Source organism: Pteropus alecto, unplaced genomic scaffold (genome assembly GCF_000325575.1).
Source record: "Pteropus alecto unplaced genomic scaffold, ASM32557v1 scaffold68, whole genome shotgun sequence".
In the NCBI taxonomy this organism is placed as follows: domain Eukaryota; kingdom Metazoa; phylum Chordata; class Mammalia; order Chiroptera; family Pteropodidae; genus Pteropus; species Pteropus alecto.
Window position 1 is genome coordinate 8,744,727 of NW_006441386.1, and position 23,544 is coordinate 8,768,270.

The following is a 23,544-nucleotide window of genomic DNA, read 5'->3' on the forward strand; positions in this document are numbered from 1 at the left end:
GATATGAGAACCCAAGATGGTAAAAACTGGTATATTTCTGGACACTTTGTAGAAGAAATAAGACAGTAATGAAGAGAATTTTGGTACTGATGGAAGATGGTAGAACATGATCTCTCACATCTTAAAATCAAGAAATAGGGTAATGTTGAGGATAAAAATCATTCACGAAGAAATATTTATAGTACAACTCCATTTATATGCATTTTAAAGGCTGATCTAAACAATATTTTAAGATTTTATATGTGTGTAGTAATGCTATGAAAATTAAAGTACATATTAATACAAAATTTAGGGGGAGCAGCTCCATAGTGTAATAACTAGCATGTCTGCTTTATATGCGGAAGGTCCTGGGTTCGCACCCAGGTGGAGCCACAAACCAGGCCTCAGGTGCACCAGGCCCCGGGTGCACGCTGTGAACTTATGGGAGGAGATGCCCTGCCTTCAGAGATCCAGTTCTTAAAGGGAAATGGCAACATCCATAGGTCAGGGGTGGAAGGTGCAAGGGGAGGATCAAAGAGGGGGAAAAACATAAAAAAAAAATTTAGGATAGCAGTTATCATAAAAGAAGGAAGTGTATGTAAGTAGTGAGAAGCATCAGGGGGTTTCTAAGTATGTGATGTTCAATTTTCTAAGCTGGGTAGTGGGTAGATGGATCTTCTTTTATTATTATTTTTTAATTGTGTGTATATATTTTCCATAATTTTATGCATAATATATTTCTCAAAAAATTTAAAGGAATAGACAGTAACATAGCACATTCTAAATAATCAAATACTCAAGCTATTTTTTTTTTAAATAAAAAACAAGACAGCAATGCTCACTATTGCCATTATTATTTTGACATTATTTTGGGAGTTTTAGCTAAAGTAATAAGGCAAAAAATAAAAATAAATACTTGGCATAAACAATAGAAAAAGTTAAATGCCCTAATTTTTGCTGATGAAATTGTTATATCATTAGAAAACCCAAAGATGCTAGTGGGGGAAAATTACTAATATTAAGAGGTTTTGATAAGGTGGCTGGCTATAATATAAAATAATTTTCTCCATTCTAAAAAGAACCAGCTAGAAATGGAAACTGAAAAAATATATTCCATTTACAATAGAAACTCAAATGGAAAAATATTTAGGAACAAATTTAACTAAAAAGAACATATTTCACATGAGGAAATATATAAAATGTTATTATTTGAGGGCATACAGCAAGATCTAAACAAATGGAAAAGTTGTACCAAGTTCTTGAGTATAAAGATTTTACAACAAAAATATGTCAAGTTCCCTAAAACTAAGGTACACATTTAATGCAATTTTAATTTAGAACCCAACAGGATCGAATATTTTTAAATGGCTATAATTACCTTAAAGTTTATGTAGATGAATACTTTGTAAGAATATATTAGAATACTGAAAAATAATTGTGAGGCTTTCATTTTCATGTATTTAAAACATACTACAAAACTACTATAATCCAAACAGTATGGTGTTGCCATATGAATAAACAATTGACCTATGAAACAGAATGGAAAAGCCAGAAATAAATCCAATTATTTTAATATACAACAAAGATGGAATTTAATTCAGATGAAGGAATGGTTTATTTATAATACAAACTGGCTATCCACATAGCAGAAAATAAAGTTTGATCTTTATATTCCAACATTAAATTTTAAAGCAAATTAAATCGAAGACATAAAAATACCTAAACATTCCAGGGGAAATGTTAAGAAACTATTTTAATCAAAATGAGAAACCCAAAAGCTATAAAAACAAAATTCTACATATTGTACTACATAAAAAAGTAACCTTTTGTGTGTGAGAGAAAGGTACCAAAACAATACAAAGTAGAAAAATAAATAAATTGGGAAAAATTATTTGCAATGTGAATGACAGATAAGGGGTTACTATCTGTAATATACAAAGAACATTTACAAATGTATATGTAAAAAAACACAAAGTGTTCAACCCTATCCTCATAGGCACTATATGTTTAATGTCTCCAAATATACTTTCAAGATTGACAGTATGTTTTTGTTGGTTATTTAAATGTCTTGTAGTATGTTTATTTTGTTTTGTTTTGTTTTGTTTTGTTTTTATTGAAATATAATTGACGTATAACATTATATTCATTTCACCTGGAAGTTTGTACCCTTTGACCACCTTCACCCATTTTGCCCATCTTTCACCCTCCACCTTTGGCAACCACCAATCTGTTCTCTGTATCAATGAAATTTTGTTTTGATTCTTCACATAAGCAAGATCACACAGTACTTGTCTTTCTCTTTATTTCACATAGAATAATACCCTCAAGTTCCATCCACGATTTTGCAAATGACGGGATTTCCTTCTTCTTTATGGCTGAATAACATTCTATTTTATACATACCACATTTTCTTTATCCATTCATCCACTGATGAACACTTAGATTGTTTCCATGTCTTAGCTATTAAAAATAATTTTTCAATTAACATGAGGGGGCAGGTATCTTTTTGAGTTAGTGTTTTTGTTTCTTTTGATAAATACCCAGAAGTAAAATTGCTAGATCATATGGTAGTTCAATTTTTAATTTTTTGAAGAAACTCCATACTGTTTTCCATAGTGGCTGAATGAATTTACATTCCGCCAATGGTGCACAAGCATCCCTTTTCTCCACATCCTCCCCAACACTTGTTATTTCTTGTCTTTTTTTGATAATAGCAATTCTAACAGATGTGAGGTGATATCACATTGTGGTTTTGATTTGCATTTCCCTAATGATTAGTGATGTTGAGCACCTTTTCAGGTACTTGTCGGACATCTGTATGTCTATAGTATGTTTATGATATATGAATGCCATGGGTAAAATGTTAATCAATTTTTAAAACTTCTGTTTCCATGTGAAGTTTGTTCCATGTGAAAATTTTTCTATTTATCTTCCTCTCTCCCTCTCTATTTTTCTCCCCCTCCCTCCTTCTCTCCCAATCCCTTTCTCTTCCCACTTTTTTCACTCTGTTTTTCTCCTTCCTTGTTTGCTTTATGTAAGCATAATGATTCCCAAAAACAATCAAGTGCTTAGTTCACCTAAGATTACTAAGTGGCATTTCAAGTGGCAGCCAGTCTTGTTTTTAACTTTTTTACTGACAGTTTCATTTATCACCACTGCTTTAGTATAGTTTCTATAAATTCATCATAGGCTTTGTGATTCAATATAAAAACTCTAGCTCGAGAAAAGAAATTGGGGGGGAGCGAGTGAGAACTTGCCAATTTCTGTTTGTAGTATGACTTAATATGTTATTGTTTCTGATTCTAATGAAGACTAACACCCTAATAAATTTAAGTATAGGATTTATCCTCTTAGGAGAAGTGCTTACATTAAGTTAGAAAAATGAATGCCACCATATATGGATTTATGGGGTTTAAAAAAACTCACAGAAAGCTTGTGTAAACATTTCTCACATAGTAATTGATTTCTGAGGATTGCATATAAGGTCAGCTTCAGGATTTTTCTAAAGGTTCAACAAAGTGATATCAAAGAGGGAAACTGAGTCATACTTTTGCCCTGGCATTTATTTCTTCTCTCTTACTCAGTCTTCTTCCTAGAGTCTGGTGAATTAGGAAGTTCTGTTAATACTAGCCTACTCCATACATTCAGTCCAGGACAACTATTATTTTCCTATAAATACTGAGGGTGCAATTGGCCTGCTACTTATATTGTCAACAGAATATTGAACAGTAAACACTCACCTAAATCACGATTAAAGCTTTGGATCAAAACTAATTAAATTGAAAAAACCATTCGCTGAGTGGCAGAGGCCATAAGTAGCCATTTCGTTTTTACTTCCTGTTAGTTTTATAGTCTTGCTGCTTCCAAACTCTTGTTTTGGGTATTTTGTTTTCTGGTTGGAAAAATTACTTCTGTAAAAGTATGTATTTATAAGTACAAGTTTTCTCTTAGGGTTTGTTTGTTTGTTTGTTTGTTTGTTTAAGAAGTTAAATTATAATTCTCTATTTGGCTTAGGAGAATCTCAATTCTTGCTGGGCTTGGGTTGTTTTTTGTTTTTTTTGTACTGATGTCTAGATCAACCTCCAATTCAAATGATCCTACTAAACGCTTTTGCCCCCTCAGGAATGTTTTGGGAAGTAAGACTGGCTTTTCCCCGTTGGTGATCTTAAAGATTGTGCTTAGGAGTTTTATTTTAGTAGTACTATTCTTTCTTTAACTGCAAATGTAAGTATCTATAGAATGATTGCTCTTAGTGAATGTGTCAGTATACATTTTATTCAATAGTAAAATTTAAGATAAAAGATATGCTATAACATAGATATCTAGAAAATTTGATTTGTGGTACACAATGTTGGATCACTGACCAACTGCTATAGGTAGCATTTGTGTAACATTTTTTATGCTGGATATTGCTTTTACAATTTAGTTTTACATTTGTGATGTGATTAATGCCATATTTTCAAACATATTACCAAGTCCAGTACTACTTTTATACTTTATACTACAGGGAATTTAGTTTAATGGGTTTTAATAAAACATTGTTGACCAACCTATTGAAAGCAAATTACTAATTCTCAAGCTCACATAGAACATTCACCAAGATAGAACACATTCTGGGCTACAAAACACATTTTAACAGATTTAAAATAGAAATTATACAATATCTGCTCTCAGACCACAGTGGAATTACACTAGAAATCAATAACAAAAAGATAACTGGAAAAATACCAAAATATATAGAAATTAAATAACATATTTCTTTTTTTTCTTCCCCTCCCAATCTGCCTCTCCACATGCCAACTTCCAATTCTAAACACAATTCTTAATAACATATCGATCAAAAAAGAAATCTCAAGAGAAATTTAAAAATACTTTGAACTAAATGAAAATAAAAATACAACTTATCAAAATTTGTGGGATGCAATGAAAGCAGTGCTTAGAAGGAAATTTATAGCTTAGAAAAGAAGAAAGATCTAAAATCAATCATCTAAGTTTCTTTCTTAGGAAACTAGAGAAAGAAGTACAAATTAAACCCAAAGGAAGAAGGAAAGAAATAATAAGAATTAGAGCAGAAGCCAATAAAATTGAAAACAAAAAATCAATAGAGAAAATCAATAAAACTAAAAGCTGATTCTTTGAAAAGATCAAGAAAAGTGATAAGCCTCTAGCCAGCCTAAAAAAAGAGAGAGAGGAAGATCACAAATTACTAATATCAGAAATGAAAGAGGGGATATCACTATAGATTTCATGGACATTAAAAGCAAAATTGAAAAATACTATGAACAATTATTTGCCCACAAATGTAATAACATAGATGAAAATGGACCAGTTCCTTGAAATATACAATTTATCTAAACTTACACAAGAAGAAATAGACTATCTGAATATATATATATACCTATTATATATATGGAAGGTTATTAATTATTGATTAAGGTTATTAATTATTAATTATTCATATATATATGAATTTAATCAATAATTAATAACCTTCCAAAAACAGAAAGCCACTAGGTCCAGATGGGTTCTCTGGTGAATTCTACCAAACATTTAAGGAAGAAATTACATCAATGCTCTACCAAAGAAGAAATTACATCAATTATTTTTCAGAAGAAAAGTAGAGGAAATACTACCCAACTCATTTTGAGGCCAGCATTACCCTAATACCAAAATCAGATAAAGACTTTACAGGAAAAGAAAATGACAGACCAATGTTTCTCATGAACATAGAAGTAAAAATCCTCAACAAATATTAGCAAATTGAATCCAACAATGTATACAAATAATTATACACAGTGGGATTTACTCCAGGTATGCAAAGCTGATTGAACATTAAAAAATCAATTAAAGTAATTTATCAGATATTATTTCAACCAAGTGGGATTTATCCCAGGTATGCAAGGCTGATTGAACATTAAAAAATCAATTAAGAAAAGGGAAAATGGCAGACTAGGTAAAAGCAGCGTTCGTCTCCTCCCAGGACTACATTGAAATTACAATAATCAATGTGGAGAATCACCTGAAGTCCAGCCAATCATAACATCTACATCTGATGATATAAAGGAACCACATCGAAGATGGTAGGAGGGGCAAAGTCCTGAATTTGGCTGGACCCACACCCATGGGTGGTGGAGGATCACTGGGAGGGAGAGCAAGGCTGCAGAGGCTCTCCTGAAGGAGAAGGGGGTCCTGGTCTCATCTGGGGGCTCTCTAGCACAGGGTACCAGCCAGGAGAAAAGGAGATTCCAATAACTCTGACTGCAGAAACTAGAGAGGCTTCCAGCCATCCAGGTGAGATGGAAGGTGACTGAGCCCCTAGATGTCCCTTTGAAGTACCCACGCAAATGCTTTCTGACCTGTGGACACTCACCCAGGACACCAGTGGTGGGTCTGAGGCTTGCGTGGGATTCATTCTGAAAAAGTCTCCACTACCTGGAGTCAGAATGAGGGCTGGAAAGGCAGCCACGATTGTGCTTTAGTCCGGCCCCACTACAGGGTAACCTACAGACCACACCAGCTTGATTGTGCCGACCCCTCCCACAGAGCCATTAGGAAGTTCTGGTCTGAGGGGATCAGCCCACCTCTCCTAACCTGCAGATTGCCGGGGAAGTTGTTCCTGGATCGCTGCCAAGCCCTGATCTGAGTGATTCAGAGTGAAGTATTCACAGCTTGGGCGGCCATTGTTGTGAGCAGCGTTTCTGATCCCAGCAACAGCGACCAGTGCTGTGAGCCATATTTCATTGGTAGAGTTAAGCAGATCGCTGCTGCCAACACAAACTTGGGCGGATATCAGGGACCTGTGGGCCAGTCCTAGACAGCAACTGGTCTTGCAGTGATCTGGGTCTTCTGCGGGAACTCACAACAGTTACCAAATTTGCAGCAAGACTGAGGCTGTATTGATCTGACTGCCATTTCTTTCTTAGACCCTGGGCCACCCAACCTGCAGACTGCCTGGGACAGGTGTTGTTGGAGGGCTGCCAAGCTCAGCTCCTTGTGATTCAGGGCCAAGTATTCACAGCGGGGTGGCCATTGTGAGTGGCCTTTCCAATCCCACCAAAAGCAGCCAGCCCAGTAAGCTACATTTCCATTCCCAGCGAGCAACCAGTGCTGTGAGCCGCATTTCATCAGTAGGGTTAGGCAGATCACTGCTGCCAACATGAACTTGGGTGGATATTGGGGACCTGTGGGCCAGTCTCAGACAACAACTGGTCTTGCTGTGTTCTGGGTCTTCTGAGGGAACTCGCAACAGTTACCAAATTTGCAGCAAGACTGAGGCTGTATTGATTTGACTGCCATTGTCTCTCTGAGACCCTGCCCCACCCTACCCACAAATTGCTTCCAGGAGCCCATTGACGGTGAACTGATACAGCCCTGCCCTTCCCCTCCTCTGATCGCCTAACCTACACAGGCAACAAACTTTGGCTGGCACAGGGTGGTCATTGCACAGAAATCAATGGCAGGCAGAACTTTGCTGCCTGCAATAGTTGCAATATTGTGTCTGGGGAGCACAAGAGTCTAGGGGAACACTCCTGACAGCAGCTGGTCTCACTGTGATCTGGGTTAACAGCGGAAACACCCAGTTGCTGCTGCAAAACTGAGGCTGTATTGGCCAAATGGACCTTGTCTCCTTGAGATCCCACTTCTCCCAAGCCACAAAGTGTCTGCAGCCCACTGACAACAAGCAGCCTCTTGTGCCCTACTTGGCTCTGAGGTTGAGCAGTTAGTGCAGGCAACAGACTTTGGCTAGCACAGTGAACACATTTTGAAGAAAACAGTTGTGGATAGATCACTGCTGCCTATACGAGCTACAAATCTCTTAAGGGGATTGCAGGGGTCTGTATTGGCCTGACAGCCCTTAACTCTCTGAGTTCCTGCCCCATCACGTACACAAAGTACCCACTGCACATTGATAGGCAGCTGCCCCTACTCTGGGGTAGCGCATTTAGGCCCAGGGTAGGCAGCAGTTGACCTTACTATGAGTGGAAATTTGTACAGCAAGCCACAGAGACAGTGTAGGCACATAAACTGACACTGCAGAGGCAAAGTGAAATTTACTCACTAGACCCAGGAGACTCCCAGGGTCCCTGCGCCACTCAACACGCATATCACCCAGAGGCTCATCCAGTTTCAGAGACTTACAGGCAGCTGATAGGAAGTATCAGGACTTGAGGAGCACTGGTCCCTATGCTAAACTGCCGTAGGTCAAGGAGAGGGGATAACCGAGAGCTGCAGACAACGCTGTCTCTTCCACTTACCTATAGATCCAGCATAGGCAACGACCATCAGCAGATCGCTTTGCTGCTTTGGGGTAAAATGCTCTGAAAATATCTATTAAGTCCATCTGTTCTAGTGTATCTTGAGAACGAAGAACAAAGTTGGAGGTATCAACACTACCTGATATCAAACTATACTACAAGGCTACAGTAATCGAAACAACATGGTACTCTCTGATATTACTAATAAGAATTTCTTTTCAGATATATCTCCTTGGGCAAGGGAAACAAAAGAAAAAATAAACAAATGGGACTACATCAAACTAAAAAGTTTTTGTACAGCAAAGGAAACCATCAACAAAACAAAAGGACAACTGACTGTTTTGGAGAAGATATTTGCTAATGATACATCTGATAAGGGGTTGATATCCAAAATTTATAAAGAACTTATACAACTCAACAACAAAAAAAACAAACAGTCCAATTAAAAAATGGTCAGAAGAGCTGAACAGATATTTCTCCAAAGAGGAAATACAGATGGCTAACAGATGTCTGAAAAGATGCTCAAGGATGATAATCATCAGAGAAATGCAGATTAAAACCACAATGAGATATTATCTCACACCTGTCAGAATGGCTATCATCAATAATCGAAAAACAGCAAGTGTTGGCGAGGATGCGGAGAAAATGGAACCCTCATACATTGTTGGTGGGATTGCAAATTGGTACAGCCACTATGGAAAACAGTATGGAGGTTCCTCAAAAAATTAAAAATGAATACACCTTTCAACCCAGCAACTGCACTTCTAGGTATTTATCCAAAGAAAAACAAAACAATAATTCGGAAAGCTCTATGCACTGCAATATTCATGGCAGCACAATTTACAATAGCCAAAATATGGAAGCAACCTAACTGCTCATCAAAAGAGGATTGGATAAAGAAATTATGGTTCATCTATACAATGGAATATTACTCAGCCATTAAAAAAAATGAAATCGTACCATTTGCAATGACATGGATGGACCTAGAGGTTATTATGCTGAGTGAAATAAGTCAGACAAAGATAGATATCATATGATTTCACTTATATGCGATATCTAAGGAACAAAAAGAACAAACTAATCAAAAACAGACTCACAAATATAGTGGACAATTTGGTGACAGACAGAGGGGAGGGAGGGAGAATGGGGTGAAGAGTTAAAGAAGTACAAATTAGTAGTTGATAGTTGGGCATGGGGAGCTTGGAAGAGGGAATGTGGTTAGCATTAATATGATGTCAAGTAAAGTGCCAGAGGAGGGAGAGAGCAATTAGGAGGATCATTTTATGAACATTATAGATGTCTAACCAATGTACTGCATATTTGAAACTAATTTAAATAAATAAATTTAATTTTAAAAAATCAATTAAAGTAATTCATCATATCAACAAGCTAAAAAAGAAAAACCATATTAATAGATGCAGAAAAAACATCTGACAAAATTCAACACCCATTCATGATTTGAAAAAAAAAAACTCTCAGTAAACTAGGAGTAGAGAGGAACTTTCTCAACTTAATAAAGAATGTCCAAAAAAACCTACAGTTAACATTAAATTTAGTAGTGGGGAACCCAAAGCTTTTCCACTAATATTAGGTACAAGGCAAAGATGTCCTCTCCCACCATCGTACTAGAAACTCTAATACAATACTACAAGAAAAAAAATAAAAGGTACACAGATTGGGAAGGAAGAAAGAAATCTGTCTTTATTCATGGATAACATGATCATCTATGTAGAAAATCAACAATAACATTCCAGGAACTAATAAGCAATTACAACAAGGTTGCAGGAAACAAAGTTAATAAACAAAATTCAAACACTTTCCTATATACTAACAATGAACAAGTGGAATATGAAATTAATACCATTTACATTAGCATCTCTCAAAAATGAAATATTTAAGTCTAAATACAGCAGAATATGTATAAAATCTATACGAGGAAAACTACAAAACTTTTTAAAAAACAAAATAAAAATGAACTAAATAAATGGGAAGATAGTCCATGTTCATGGATAGGAAGGCTCGTTTCATCAAGATGTCAGATCTTCCCAACTTGATCCACAGATTCAATGAAATCTCAATCGAAATCCCGGCAAGTTAATTTGTCAGTATCAACCAACTGACTTTAAAGTTTATAGAGGAAAACAGAAGACCACAATTACCAATCCAATATTGAAGGAGAAGAATAAAGTTAAAGAACTGACCCTCACCAACTTCAAGGCTTACTATACAACTATGGTAATCAAGACAGCATAGTACTGGCAAAAGAATAGACAAATAGATCAATGGGACAGAAGAGAGAGCCTAAGAAGATATTAACCCAAAGGAGTGGAAAACTTAAGTTCACACAAAAACCTATACGTGGATGTTTATAGCAGCTTTTTCATATTACCAAAACTTGAAAGCAACCAAGATGTCCTTCAGTAGGTCAATAATAAACTGTGGTACACCCAGACAAGGAAATATAATTCAGTGATAAAAAGAAATGATTTATCAAGCCATGAAAAAAACACAAAGAAAACTTAAATGCATATTTCTACATGAAAGAACCCAATGTGAAATGGCTACATACTGTATGATTCCACCTATATGACATTCTGAAAAAGGTGAAATTGTGGAGGTAGCTATGGACGCCTGCCCTCCTTCCCTCACAGATAAAAAGATCAGTGGTTTTCAGGAGTTAGGGGTAGGAGTAGGGACAAATAGGTGGAGCACAGAGAATTTTTATGGCAGTTAAAATGCTCTATATGGTGCCATATGATGGATGCATGTCATTGTACATTTGTCAAAACCCATAAAATGTACACCAAAAGCGAACTGTAATGTAAGCTATGGACTTTGGGCAATTTTGATGTATCAATGTAGTTTCCTCAAATGTAATAAATGTTCCACACTCATGAGGGATGTTGATAATGAGGCAGGCTGTGCATGTGTAGAGACAGAGGGTACATAGGAATTCTCTGTACCTCCCCTTCAGTTTTGCTATAAAGCTAAAAATGCTCTAAACAATAAAATTTCCCTTTTAAAAAAACAAATCACTAAAAAATTCTAACATAAGGATACTAATAGTGCCAATAATAGTGTCAGTCACTTCTATATAAATAGCTCAGGGCACTGATATGACTAAACAGCTTCATCAGTGAAATTTACCAAACATTTGAGGAAGAAATAATACCAATTCTACACAAATTCTTCCAGAAAGTAGAAAGGAGAGAAAACCTCCCAACTCAGTTTGTAAAGCCAGCATTACACTGATACCAAAGCCAGATGAAGATATTACAAGAAAACTACAGAATAGTATCCCTCAAAAATACAGAAACAAAAATTTTCAATAAATATTAGCAAACAAAATTTAGCAATATAGACAGAGGCACCTAAAAATGGTGTAAATTAGAGAGGCTTTGTTCACCCCTCTTGTGACCACATCAAGGTTGGGACAGAAACACAGAGCATAAAGCAAGCAAAGTCACCTGGGATCTAGATGAACAGAAGCACTACAACCAGGGAGAGAAATAAGAAATCACCCTGCAATGGTAGGATGGGGCAAAGACGTGAGGCTGCCTGGTCCCCAGTGGCTGAATGAGACAAAGGCTACAGCAGTGGCAGCTGGCAGTTGCAGATGCCTCTTAAAGGGGCCGTGTACACAACCGGACCTTCGCAATGACGGAGCTGCTCACTCTGAGAACCAGTGCTGGACTTGCTGCTCAGGGGACACCAGAGACTTACAGGGGGACACTGAGTTGTCAGAGTGAGGGCCAGAGGTGAGGCTTTCTCTCAGGTAGAAGTGCTGGAGGTATCCATTGTTCCTCTGTTGAGCCCTCCCCACTCCCAGTGTGTGGACGCAGTGCTGAGACTCATCAAACTAGATAACAGAGGTCACTCTGCCCAGAAGATTCCCTGAAACTCTGCCTCCCCCAAGACATATCCAGTTGTGTCCTCAGCAAGTCCTGTGCCACTTGCTGAACAAACCTGAAGGCCCACACTGGTGGCAGCTGGCCTTGGTTTCTGGCATAGCTTCTTGAGGCAACTGTAAGCACAGCATCTGTGGATTGTTTGCTGAATCTTAGTGGGTGGCCTTGGTGGGGCACTGGCTGGGGCTAAACTTGACCTGTAGCTGAGCGCCTCTCAGGACTGTGCTGCTGGACATCTATTACACAAAATAAAACTGGGAGACTTAGGAGCTTTGATTAGTACATAGAAACAGACACTAATAAAACTAATAAAACTGGGAGACTTAGGAGCTTTGATTAGTACATAGAAACAGACACATGGAAAGACAAAGAAGCAGAAACCACATGAAAGAACAGAACAGAGACACAGGAAAAATGGAGTCAAGTAATCTAACAGATGCAGAGTTTAAAACACTGGTTACAAAGATGCTCAATGAAATTAAGGGAAGTGTACATGAACTCAATGAGAACTTTAACAAAGAGATAAATAACATAAAAATAAAAATGGAAATTATAAAAGAGAACCAGTCAGAAATGAAGGACACATTATTGATATGAAGAGTATATTAGAGAGAACCAACAGAGTAGAGGAAGAAGTGGATTGAAACACCAATATAGAGGATGGCGAAGTCAAGGACACTCAACCAGAATGGCAAGAAAAAAGTAACCAAGAATATAATATTAATTTAAGGAGCCTATAAAACAAAATTAAGAGTAACAACATCCACATCATATGAGTACCTGAAGAGGGAGAACAAGAAGTTGAATATGTATTTGAAGAAATAATGATGGAAAATTTCCCTAACCTAGTGAAGGAAATAGACATACAACCTCAGGAAGCTCAGAGAGTCCCCCAAAAAATGAACCCAAAGAGGCCCACACCAAGACACATCATAATTAAAATGCCAAAGGTTAAATACAACCTAATTGACTGGAAGCTGATTTATCAAATCAAAACAACAACAACAAAAGAAACTATGCAAGACAGAAGGGCTTGACACAAAATATTCGATGTGTTGAAAACTCAGGATCTACAACCAAGAATACTTTATTCAACAAAGCTATCATTTAGAGTTCGAGGACAGATAAAAAAAGCTTCCCAGCCAAAAATAAGCTAAAGGAATTCATCACCACCAAGCCAGTATTACAGAAATTGTTGGAGGGACTTCTTTAAGAAGAAAAAATATATATCTAAAACATAGGTAAAGAATGTTAACCACTATATATTTATCAACAAATACCTCAAATGGAAAAGAATTAAGTGCTCCAACCAAAAGACAGAGAAGCTGAATGAGTTAGAAAATAAGACCCCTACATATGCTGCCTACAAGAGACTCACTTCAGATTAAAAGACACACACAGACTAAAAGGAAGGGATGGAAAAAGATATTGCCTTGATGGACCTAAAGGGTATTGTGCTGAATGAAGTAAGTCAGATAAAGACAAATACCATGTGATTTCACATACGTGTGGAATCTAAAGAACAAAATAAACAACAACAACAAAAGCAGAAGCAAACTCATAGGTACAGAGAATATTTTGAGGGCTACTAAATAGAAGGGGAGTTGGAGGAACGGTGAGGGTGGGGCAGAGGGATTAGGAAGTACAAATAGATAGCTGTGGGATGGACATGGGGATGTGAAGTGTAGCATAGGGAAAGTAGTTAATAATGTAATGAAAATGTGGGGGGAAGAGAGGTAGTGTATTTAGTAGGGTGATTACTTTGTGAGTTATATAGATCTCTAATCACTGTGCTGTACAGCTGAAACTAATATATTGTATGCCAACTATAATTGAAAAAAAACTCATTGAATTGAACAATGCAAATACAAGCAACAGTCTATCATATTTCAATAAAGCCAGAAAAAATATCAATATGTAAAAATAATATATTATGAAGATATGACATAACACATGAAGATACGAGTTATGAACCAAAACATCAACATTTACAAAACACCAAAACATCAACATTTACAAAACATCAACATTCCTCCCCCCACCCAGCTTTATTCCTCTAGACTCTCAAGTGGCTTTGCTTGCTGTTTGTTCTGTATTTCTGTCTCAACTTTGATGTGGTCATAAGAGGGGATAAGCAAAGCTTCTATCATCTACACCATTTTGCCCAGTCTCCTACCAAGGAGATAAACATTATTATAGATAAACAGGTACGAAATATAAGAACAGATAGAAACACATGAGTAATAGAAAACTTTAATTCATCTCCTAGCCCATGATAAATCTAAAGGGCCAAAAAAAGAGAAATGAATGTAGAAATGATTTAATAGAATATAAAAAGCCTAAATAGTAAGGTGAATCTAATAGATCTATATAACTAATTCTGTATCCTAAAAACAGAGTATACATTTCTTTTGCAGGTGCCAATGGAACATTACAAACTTTACCATGCATTAGGCCAAAACAAAAAACAAAAAACCACATCTCCAAAAGAAGAATTATACAGTATTTCATTAGTTCTGAGGTATATATTTTTTTACATGTTGATGTCTCTAAAACGAGCGTCCATCTTACGATTGACTGTATCTTACATATGTAATTGGTGAGACTTTTCTTTCTTCCTTAGTGGTATTTAAAATAATGTTATAATACAAAGGGAAAAATTGTAACTTTATAGTTGAGAAATATGGCAGACACCCCCTTAAACAAGTGAATAAGTCATATCAACATCCTTGCCTCCTGATATGAGGCACTGTGAAGGTCATAACATCATTTCTGTAGTATTCTGGCCAAGAATGAATAATTTTAATTTAATCATGTAAAAACATCAGACAAACCCAAATTGAGAGACATTCTACAAAATAACTAACCAGTGCTCTTCAAAGCTGTCAAAGTCCTGGAAGACCAAGAAAGACTGAGAAACTATCTAGATTGGAGAAGATTAAAGAGCCATAACAACTAAGTGGAATGTATGATCCTGGATTGGCTCCTGGACCAGAAATAGGACATTAATGAAACAATAGGCAAAAGTTGAATTAGATCTATAGATTTTCTCATAGTATTGTATCAATGTTCATTTCCTAGTTTTGATCATTATATCATGATGATGTAAAATGTTAACTCTTAGAGAAGCTCGGTGAATAGTGTACAGGAACTCTTTATGCTGTTTTTGCAACATTTCTGTAAACCTATTTCAAAATAAAGTTTAGAAATAAATAATGACACATCTTACAACTATAACATCTTACAGTCAATGAAATAAGGTAGAGCAAACAACATTCTTTGATCATAATGCAATAACCTAAAAATCAATTTAAAAAAAAATTTAAAAATTCTATCACCTAGAACTTTAAGACCCTTTCTTAAAAACTTTTAAGACAAAGAGGTGGCATAAGCCAAAATTACAGAACATCTAGAAAATTAAATAATAATAATAATAATACACATAAGGCCTATGGGATACAGCTAAAGTGATGTTCAGAAGAAAATGCATAGCATTTAAGTAATTATATCAATAAATAAGAATAAAAATTAATGAATTAAATATCTGGCTTCACAAATTACAAAACAATAAGATGTACTTAGAAAAGCAGAAGAAAAAATAAAGAGCAGACTTAGTAAACTAAAAAACAAAAATGGGAACCCTTAAACAAATGAAAAGATGCTCAAATTCACTCATAATAAGAGAAATATAAATTAAGCTATGCTGAAACACCATTCAACTCTTGAATAAGCCATGATTTTAAAAATATATATTATAACAAGTTGTGTTGGCAAGACTATAGGCCACCAGTAACTTTCATATTTTAGTGAAGTGAGATAGTGGGGGCAAATTCAGTTGTGCTAATGCCCAGGCAATGTAAAGTATGCAGCTTTTCATTTAAAAGGAAAAAAATAAAGATGAATGAGGAAGTCTATGTACCAATCCGGAACTATCCCTAAAATAATCTGTTAGATTTTTTTAAAAAGTCAAGGTCTCTTTGAAGAAGACGCGATAGCAGCTTCAGCAGAGCTTTGTTTGTTCTGCTCGCTGTTGCTCCTGACTCACTGCTGTTCTCTCTCGCGGAGGAGCAAGTCCGTCAGGAAGCTGCGCCACAGTCACGGCTTTTAAAGATATCGGAAGACACCTGTGGAACCAGAGGTGGCGAATCACCGAATTAGAATTACTATGACCAGCCGCAATGTAAAATCTTTGAAGAAGGTGTGTGCTGACTTGATCAAAAGTGCAAAGGACAAGAATCTCAAAGTGAAAGGATCAGTTTGGATGCCTACCAAGACTCTGAGAATCACTACAAGAAAAACTCCCTGTGCTGAAGGTTCTAAGACTTGGGATCGTTTTCAGATGAGGATCCACAAGCGACTCATTGACTTGCATAGTCCTTCTGAGATTGTTAAGCAATAACTTCCATCAATATTGAGCCAGGAGTCAAGGTTGAAGTCACCATTGCAGATGCTTAAATTAGCCTTTTTAGTAAATTGACTATCAGTTGTTTAAAAAAAAAAAAAGTCAAGGTGCAGAAGAAGAGTATATATAAATGCTACAATTTATGTAAAAACCTGGGTTAGAGGCAGAAGGATATCTATTGCTAACAAATGCAATATATGACCAACAGTTATTGTTTCTAGGAACAGGAAATGGGTGTCTCAGACAGTGGTAAGATGGGAACCTTTTGAATTCTATGAGTTCATTAACTGTTCAAATAAATAAAATGTAACTTAAAAAGAAATCCCCTAGCCAGGAAATAATTTCTCTCCACTCTTCTGAAATCCTTCAGCTCTCATTTCTGAATCACATTCACCTGTACTACAGATATTTGTATGGGTGCCCAAGAGGAGAGTAGGAAGTAACAACTGAACTAAAGGAAGAGGGTCTTGCCCTAGATCCAGAGAGCTCCAGATGCTCCAAACTAATCCATCTTCCTGCATGGCTCCCACCTGTCAATGGCCCAAATCCTGCTGGCATGGCACCCAGCCCCTCACCTGGCCCTGTGTTAAATACCTGCAGGGGCCCAATGCTGCCCCTCCTCCACTATTGTGGCAGAACCCCAGCCTCTAAGAGAGCTGGGAGATGCCTCTTGGCCACTGCCTTCCCTCTATCACAAAGAGAATTAGATGCTCCCTAGTTCCCTTACACTTTCTCCTCCAGACACATCCCTACTCCCCCCAAGTACAAGCTGCCAATGAGAAAAAGAGGTACATACCTGCCCAGCCCCTTTGACAATAAAAAGAAGTGATGTGTACCTAGAAGAATCAGAGTCTTCAGCCTCAGGCGAGGGAGGGAGAGGATGGGGCATTGGGGGCTGTAACTATTGCCACCTCACTACTTAAATTCTTTGTACTGTCATCAAACCCTAGGGTCCTGGTGGATCTCAGGTCCTCCCTCCCAGACCCCGCCACAAGAGCCCTCTGGCTTACAGAGAAAGAACTAGGGGAGGGGTACCCTTCCTTTCTCAGTCCCAATCCCTGAAAATCATGGAACCCCAGGAAATGGGGTGGTCTGGGCAGGGAGAAGAAGCTCCAGAAGTTGCCCCTGAAATGTGAGGTGGTGAGGGGAGGGTCAAAGAGATGGGGTCAGGGGCTGAAAGACTGCTGTGCTAGCCTGTGGCTCCAGGATGGGATGAAAGACTCAGCCTAACTGCCTCTGACCATGGTGGAGGCTGGGCATCCCACACCCTCAGGCCCTGGCCTGGCTGAACAGGGCCATGTTCTGCTTTCAGGAAAGATGGCTGGGTATGGGAGTGAGGTGGAGGTCTCAGGTCCCAGGTGGAGAGGAGAAAGGGTCCCTGGAAACTGCAGAAACCATTACCTGTCCTCCCTAACAGTTGTGCATCTTGCACCTACCTACTTTCTCCCCTTAAAATGCTGGAGTAATACTGGGCATCTGTCACTCAGACCTGAATGTCTTCATGGTCCTAGAGGGCTGGAAGGCATGACAAGCAGGATCCCAAACTGAGGCCTGAGACAGAGAGAAATGGAGAACAAGAGAGGGAAGAGGGGAGAGTGGGAGACAGGTAGGAAGTTGTCTCAGGAAACACAGAAAGTTCATGTAGGGACTCGCCCCACCCCTTTTCTTTTCTTGGACTCTAAGAGTTCCTTTTCTGGAAGTTACAGAAGATATGAGTGGCTCTGAAGCATGTCAACCCTATCGCGAGGTCAGAGTTCTCATCCAAAGTCCAGGGCCTCCACTTACCAAGGGATGAAAGTAAGCAGAAACTTAACCTCTCTGGGTGTCAGTTTCAGTTTCCTGATTGTCCAATTGTAAGGATAATAGGGCATGCCCCCCTGATTGTTGTAAGCAGGCATTAAATGGGATGATGTGTTTTAGCAAAGCGTTCAGGCTAGTGCCTGGCAAACAAGTCCCCAGTAAACATTAACATAGAAATAACACTGGGTCTGAGCTACTCACCAACCTGCTCTGGCATTCCCGATATTGTAGACATTCACCTAGGGCTCCAAGTTCCACAAGAATGTTGGCCGTGTGGCCAACCTTGCAGCTAGCCTGCACTGTCCCCAGGCACAGTGGGGGATCCCAGACAAACTCTTCCCACCTCTGCAGCCCTCTGTGTCTAACGCTTTGCATCCCTGGAACCACAACCAGGTTCATCCATGGAACCTCTGCTTTGGGAAGCTCTCATTGGCTGGCCGATACCTGCAGAAGCAGCTGGGGACTTTTTTTTTTTTTTTCCAGGAACTCCCTGGGTGTCCAACATAGGTAGTACCTAGTGTAACCTAGCTGTTCCCAAGAAGTCATCCAGATATGTGCTGCTAATATTTAAACCAAAACCAGCAACAGGGTTGGCTGAAGCCAGGGTCTGAGCAAGCAGTGGGTCTATACACCAGGAACCCTGTCAGGTGGGATCCCAAAGTCCTTCAGGGTTCTGACATCAGGGCAGATAATTGGTAACACAGGGCAAAATGCACTCCTGGTGAATTTATACATTTCACTCCTTTCAGAAACAGTACAGCTCATGGATGGAAATCAACCCGAGAAAGGTACCGATGTCTGTAACTAATCCATCTGGAGCACAGGATATGAAACACCACTCTACCCTAACCCCAGCTAGAAAGAGGGTGAGAATAAGCAGAAGGATGTCTGATGAACTGCATGACAAATACTGTAAACTGTTAAATATTTAACAATTGTGAAATTAGACTATCCAGAGACAAGCTAAAAATTGCGTGATATGCTCAAAACTAGCAAATGAGGGAAAAGGTACAAACAGGATGGATAGATAGGTATAAGGAGGAATCATGTGAAATTATGTAACTTGGATCAGTATTAATTTTAAGCCAACCTTCAGAAGGGATCAGAGGAAGGAGTGGAGAAAGGGAGAAAAGTCTCTTGCAGGGCTCAGGCTCCCAACTCTGCAGTTCAACAACCCAGCTTAATGGACAGTGGCCTCAGACAATGGCTGTCCCCCAATATCTGCTCCCAGTCATCTGGAACAAAATCTACACCTCTGAACTTCCTGTATAAACAATTATGACTTCAGGATTAAGTTCTGGCCAGTGGGATATAATCAAAGGGCTGTGTGTGTGATTAAAAAAAAAAAAATGTCCTTAAAGGGAGGAGCAATGCCCTTCTTCAATTCTTCCTCCTTCCTGCTGGCTGGAATGCAGATGTGATAGCTGATGCTCTAGCAGCTATATTACACCATGAAGTTGAAACTACATGTCGAAGATGGTTAAGTAACAAAATTCTGTGTAAAGGAACCTGGTCCCTGGCATCCAGGGCAGCCTGCTAACCTTTCATGTCCTACTTCCAGGTCTCTTTAATGTAAGAGGAAAATACATTTCCATTATATTTCATTCAAACAATTACTGTTTGTTTTCTGTCTCACACAGCTGAACTGAATCCTAACCAATAAACAGAGGAAATGAGAATCCTTTTTGTTGGCAGTGGTAGGGCAAGGACTGTAATAGAAGTAGGGGTTCTCTGTGTTGGCAAAAGTGGGAGACAGACATGCAAGGAAGTAGGAGAGTTCTCTGAATTGGCAGAACTGGTAGTAGAAGAAAGATTGATTCCTGGATAAACAGACATGGTGAAGGAAGAAATGGAAGAATCAAAGACATCCCTGTAGTGACGGCTGTGGAGAGTGGGGTCACAGAGAATGTTTTGGGTCTTACTATATTGGACTATGTAGAGAAAGATATCATGGCTAGACAGGTGAGGTCACTCGGTCAACTAAGGATGGAGAGAGTCTCAAGGTAAAAAGAGGAATTGTTCCTGGAAGTTCTATCCATTTTCAAGAACTAAAATCCTTGCCTATCTCCCTTCATGGCAAGAGGTGTCCCTGTTAATTCTTGTACCTGCTGACTGCCCACAGCACCTCCTGCTAACCCACATAGCCTGTTGGTCCTCAGGAGATCAGTTTAGACTGACTGTGGGGGCACCTAGCAAAGCTTTTCTCCTCATGTGGTCCTCAGACCACCCTCATGCAACTGTCCTGCTAAAAATGTAGACTAAGGACTCCACCCAATACCAAATGGATCATCCACTCTAAGTGGCCCCAGTGATCCTGACATAAACTCAAGTCCATCATTTTACACATGGGAAAACTGAGGCCCAGACAAAAAGTATGACTCTCCAGAGGTCTCACTGCCAATCAGCAGAGCATTGGATGAGAACCCAGGAGTCAGGACCTCCAGTAGACCACAATATACTCCAATAGCCTGTGAATCTCCCAACACCTAAAAACTCTCTGAGATGAAAACACAATCTTCATGGTCTCCATCCTTCACAATCCCAGGACGAACTGCAGGATGAGGAAAAGATGTCAGCACATCTCTCCGAGGTGCTTGTGGCTGCAGAGCCCCAGCCTCCTTCTGCAGCACCTAACTGGGAGGCACAAGGCCTACACGCACTAGGACTCCATGCAGACTTGCAGAGTCATCAGACTGGACATTCAACTGAACCCTCCCTGATCCAGGGTCTGGGGAAGCACATCAGGAGCTCCAGGAGCAGTACACTCTCCTTGGATTCCTACCTACTCCACTTCTGGGCCTGTCTGCCCTTCTTCCCATCGTCCCAGGCCTAGGGAGTGGGGAGGAGAGTACTGACATAAATGGCTCCATCCTCTTCCTGGCCCAGATTTTTTAGCATCTTTGGAAACTCCACTTCCCCTTCCCTATCCTGTTGGCTGACCTTCCATAGTGTCCCCTCAACCCTACCCCACCCCCAAAAAGAATAAAGTTCTGACTGGCTTCAGAAGTCTCCACAACCTGTCTTGCCCACAGATCCCTCACAGGAACTGCACTGCTGATGCCACACCCAAGCAGGCAGGAACTGCCCTTGTCCTTGCACACACATCTTAGCACCTTTTCTGGCTACATCCACTTACCAAGATCCAGATGAAAATAGGGTCTGCCTCCCTGGGAGATTCCAGCTCACCCTAGGTATCCTATCCTTGACTCCAGCAGCAGGTCCAGCCTAAGGTCAGCACTGACCTTTCTGAGGCAGTCTTTGCTGGGCCAGCTCCTAGAACATGTCCTGTCCTTTCTCCTCCTAAGATATCTAAGATACCACTAGTTCATAACGCTGGTCTGTACTCTGTCCCTGCCCTATCTCCATGGTATACGTCTAGGGACTCTTGATTAGAGAAGTCAGGTGAGGCTGTATGTGGCAAAGCCAGTTTGGGAAAATGACATGGAGGCAAGCCCCCATCACTACAGGCCCAAAATCCCTGCAGCCTTAGGCCCTGGACAGGCCTCTGCTCATTCATTCAGTTGGTTCTCATCATTCTAATAATTAATAATTACTAGGCTGGGAAACCTGCCTCAGATCCCTTTCTCCTGCAGCTACATCGACTGTCCATTTTTCGGTCCCCTATCCCCACCCACAGCCCTTATACCTGCTCTTCAGGGAGCTGGACTGAGGGAGTGATCTGACCACTGGGAGAACCCTCAACCAATGGGGTCAGGTCGCTGAAGACGGGATGCTAGGAACTTTGGTGTTCATGCAGGGGATTTGAGGTGCCTGAAGAATGGAACATGGAAAGGCGGAAACAACCGGAAGAGATGACAAGGGAATAACCTCCGCATCGCCCCTACCCCCATCCCACTCTCCGAGACCGGAGCGGTTGCCTTCTGCGCCACCTGGCGGCTGCAGCCCGCGAACGGAGTACAGGCTTCGCGGGGCTCCAGGGCTTGGGGAGGCCGGTTCCCGCTCGGCACCGGCTGGCTGGGGGATGCCCAGATTGGAGAACCAGGACTGCGCGGCCCACGGAGAGCCACGTCTCTGGATTCGGGCGGACCCCACAATCCACGCAACACCCAGCACTCGGTGCCCTCGGCCCCTCGCGGCGGTAGACGCAGAACGCAAGAACAGCGGTGCGCCGGCGGCCGAGGGAGCGTGAGGGCCCGCGCCCGCCCCACGCAGAGCCCGCACCTCCGCGCCCCGCACCGCCACGCGCACGCACGCCCCGGCGCTCGCCAGTGCTGGTAAGTCTTCCACACAGCGGGACGCCAGCTTGCGAGCCCGACGCCCGGAGAGAGGAGGGCCCCTTGGTGCGGCGCACTTGTGCGGACACCGCCTCACACTTTTCCACCTTCACCTCAGGCGTGAGATGCCGCAGCAGGCACACGTTTCTTTGGGCAAGCCCGTGGAGGGCAGGATGTAGGGGTCTATGCAGCCCGGCCCCTCCGAATTGGCTGGGGGCGCCGGGGCTAGGCCGCACCCAACCTGCAGGCCGCGGCGGCCAATGAGAGCCCGGCCTGGTGATGTCATGCCCCGACCGGACCCTGGTGACGAAGTCCGAGGTCACCCGTCAGCGCAAACCCACCCGCGAGGGTTCCAGAAGTTTCCACTGAGGCGGCGGAGTGAGGCCTTCCACCGCAGCCTTGCGCGTACCATCACCTTGGCTTTCCTTCTGGGGTGCCCCGGAGTCATTCCCCCGCCCCACCCCCGTCTCCTTCCTCCTTGGCGGCCCCCTTCATTTTCACTCGTGATCTCATGTTCACATCTTCATTCCCACAGGTGTGCCCTCGTCCCCAAGATTTTACACCAGCGCCACCCGGACCTCTGATGGGGTCCTCAGCCACACTTTCGGGTGCTAGTCCCCCAATGCCAACCCTGCAGTTTCGTGGCCAAGGATGCTCATTTATTCGGCCACCGGCCCCGACCGAGGCTGTCGCCGTATCCAAGTGTGTCCGTCCGTCTGTGAATGTCGGTCACTGTGTTTGTGGCAGTCATTGCATGAGACCGTCCATCGGCGTGTGTCTTTCTTCGCGGGATTCTCTCTGTCGCTGTGGGTGTCTGCTCCGCCGCTGCGAGTCTTTCGGTCGTGTCTGTCCGTCTGTCGGCGTCTATCACTGGCGTCCGTCTGGGCCCCGGGTTCTCTGGGTCTCGGTTCCGAGGGAAGGAGGAGAGGAGGTGGCAGCCCGGGGCGGTGGGGAGGGGCGGGGGC

The 23,544-nt window shown here is 40.8% G+C and overlaps 1 pseudogene; it reads left to right on the plus strand.

Annotated features, from left to right (window-relative positions):
• Window positions 1–16,597, plus strand: part of LOC102882239 — a 17,491-nt pseudogene extending 894 nt beyond the window's left edge.
• The last annotated feature ends 6,947 nt before the right edge of the window (window positions 16,598–23,544 follow it).